At 42.9% G+C, this 3,056-nt stretch overlaps 1 protein-coding gene across 6 annotated transcripts in view; it reads left to right on the forward strand.

The window, feature by feature from the left end:
* The window catches only part of MPP3 (MAGUK p55 scaffold protein 3), an 84,771-nt gene that overhangs the window by 60,816 nt on the left and 20,899 nt on the right, over positions 1-3,056 (forward strand). The window lies entirely within an intron of this gene.

A 3,056-nucleotide genomic window follows, 5' to 3' on the forward strand; every position in this document is an offset into this window, starting at 1 on the left:
GGCTGGATCAGCCCCTGGCTCTCCAGCCCACACAGCAAGCCACCCTGTTACATTCCCTCTCCAAAAAACAATAAGTAAAATGTTTCTCTTGTCTAGATTCACAACAGTATTCAATCACATTATTCATTCAGGGTCTAATTGGCCCTAATCTACTCAAATCACCAGTGGCTCTGTGTGGTTACTAGACCCCACCCTATTCGTGTGATCTTGCCATTATGTAAAGAGACCATGCATCCCAGTTTTTTTTAATGAAGTCCTTGGAACTTCTTATGGGACACATGAAATGTTCCAGTTTTTCATTTCATCTATCAAAATGTTCAGGTTTTTAATCACTACAAAATGTTTGTCCAAGATCAGTTCCACTCTTAGTGTTTTGCACACTGTTTCATTCGGATCAAGAAGTGAGCATGTGCTTTGTGACAATCATTGGGCAGGGTCAGTGCTTGTCTTATGACCACATTGCAATACAAGTCTAAGACTGACTCAGTCTGGTCAGTGCAAAACCCCTGCTCTGGCCCCAGGAGGAAGTGCCGGTGGTTCTTCTGCTCCCTCCTTGCTATTGTCATTGGAAGGAAGTGGTGGCACTCGGCTCTTCTGTGATTTTCTGACCCAGGCAGCATAGAGCTACGAAAAGCGAGTCAATGCCAAGAAATTCAGTTTTTTCCTGACCTTAAGAAGGTTACCACAAAAAACATTTGGGTTTTGATTTTGAAAATATGGTCAACTTACCCATATGGTAAAGGGGAGAGCACTGTGATCAAATAAGTCTTGGCATAGGAGTTGATTAAGTGAGCAATTACTACAAGCGTATGTTATTGCAAGTATCAAGTCTCTCACATAAGTCGACAACCTATGGTAAAACAAATGAACCCCGGTAACATTATAGAGACTTCAATGAATTATAGAGTGGAGGAGAATTTCTAATGTGTGACTCTGAGGAGATGGGTCATTATTATATTTGAAAAGAGTCATATCACCTGGATGGAGCCAGATATGCCTTATATGACCAAAAGCAGGGCTTTCCACCATCCCTGCATGTTAAAGGTTCAGTCCATTCAGTGGAGCCCAGGCCTGAATTTGATATATTAACATTTTACTGGGTCTTTATACCAGCTCACTAAATGCATAAACATCTTTTGCATCTTGTTTCTGTTGTAAAGTAGGTTTGAACCCAGCAGAAACTATGTGTCATGAAGAAATCCTGCTGTTTTCCATATTATTGATTTAGTACAGTATGTTTTATAGGCAAAAGTAAAATGACCTGGCCAAAGGAGCTTATAGTCTGGAGGTAGACCAAAAACACAAACTCCCAACAGAAATGTAGAACTACAATGTCTGAGACAAGTAAAGAAACAGAAATGAAAGTCCCCCCCGGCCCCACTGTGCATACCACACAAAGAATGTTGTTAGACATAACTTGAGAATTATTGGTTTCAGAGTAGCAGCCATGTTAGTCTGTATCCGCTAAAAGAACAGGAGTACTTGTGGCACCTTAGAGACTAACAAATTTATTTGAGCATAAGCTTTCGTGGGCTACATCCCACTTCTTCGGATGTAGCCCACGAAAGCTTACGCTCAAATAAATTTGTTAGTCTCTAAGATGCCACAAGTACTCCTGTTCTTTTTGAGAATTATTGTTGCTCAAATCCATTTCCTATCACTACAGCTACTGAAACTCACAACTACATTTATATCAGACCCATCTCGGTTCATGTACTTTACCACTCCCTTTCGCTTCCAATAGTCAGTGACCCAGATTGCACACACCCAGTTCCTGAAAATGTTAAAAAGTCTCTAAAAAGACACTATCCAGCATTAGCAACAATCATCTTCTTACTGATAATTTTACTTAGTAATAAAACTGAAGTTATGGTTGTGTATGATTTGGAAGCAGGGAGGCAGGCTTGGCTTTCTACATAGATGTGCCCCCATCCTATGTTCTCCTGCCCCACCCTCCACCGCTGAATGGAAAAAAATATCATTTTTACATCTATAGGGAATGTATTACACTTATAATAGCTATATAAATACTTTGCAGAGGCAAGGGGACCTGGGACTGGATGAGCATGGAAGGGTAGCTGGGGCCTTTGTGGATATGCAGAAAATTCAGGCAAGGATCTGGGTGGGAGCCCTAGCACCTGAGCCAGGGCTCAGAAGTGAGGTTGTCAGGTCCAGCTGACAAATCTCTCCCCTAGTGGACATAGTCTCCACGGCCAAAGCAAGTTTTGTTTGAAGTCTGCTCCTCTCACTGTCCTCCTTACCTCGTTAGCTTCAACAGAGGGGAGGGATAATGGAAGTCTTACAACAAAAATGTAGATTGTGGGTTGAATTTTCAAAAGTGACTATAGGGTACAAGTCCCCTTGAAAATCAGTGGGAGTTGTGTGCCTAAATCACTCAGGCCAGAGGTATGCTAGAAAAGGTTTGCTGGTATAGCTAGAATGGCAAACTCAAGTTGTATAGACACAGCTTATACTAGGGAAAAGGTGCTTCCTCCTCCCCCCAATCCCATGCCAGTGTAACTGCATTTACATTAGGTTCTTGGCAATACAGACGTTGCCAAAAGTGGCAGTTCTAACTGACATTATACTGGCAAAAGTGTCTAGTGGAGACCTGGCCTTAGGTGTAGAGGAAAACTCCACCTTGTACCCTCTTTGAGGAAGACACTTTCTCAGGCTGCTGTACTGCAGTGGCCTGCCAGCGAGAAGCTCTGGACTGCCAGATGGGGTTCCTCTCTGAAAAGCCACAGGTGGTTTGCCAGAGAGAAACAGCTACTCCTCCATGCCAGAACCACAACGCCTGAGTGTCCAGCTGCTTTACCTGCAAGTCTGTCCACACTCTGCCTCGCCCACCACATCCCAGAGGGGGCAGCTCGCGGGTAGTGCTGCTGGATAAGCGTAGCTGGTAGCTGAGGCACCATCTCTATTTTATAATCGCTGAGCATAACTCTTTGAAAGCAATTTTAAACTAAAGAGCAAAATTTCACACTAAGTGACTTTGTGAGAATATCAGATGGAAAGATGGTGCCTTTGTGTAAAATAATCAATGCCTCTGTAGA

Source organism: Chrysemys picta, chromosome 24 (assembly GCF_011386835.1).
Source record: "Chrysemys picta bellii isolate R12L10 chromosome 24, ASM1138683v2, whole genome shotgun sequence".
Classification (NCBI taxonomy): Eukaryota; Metazoa; Chordata; order Testudines; family Emydidae; genus Chrysemys; species Chrysemys picta.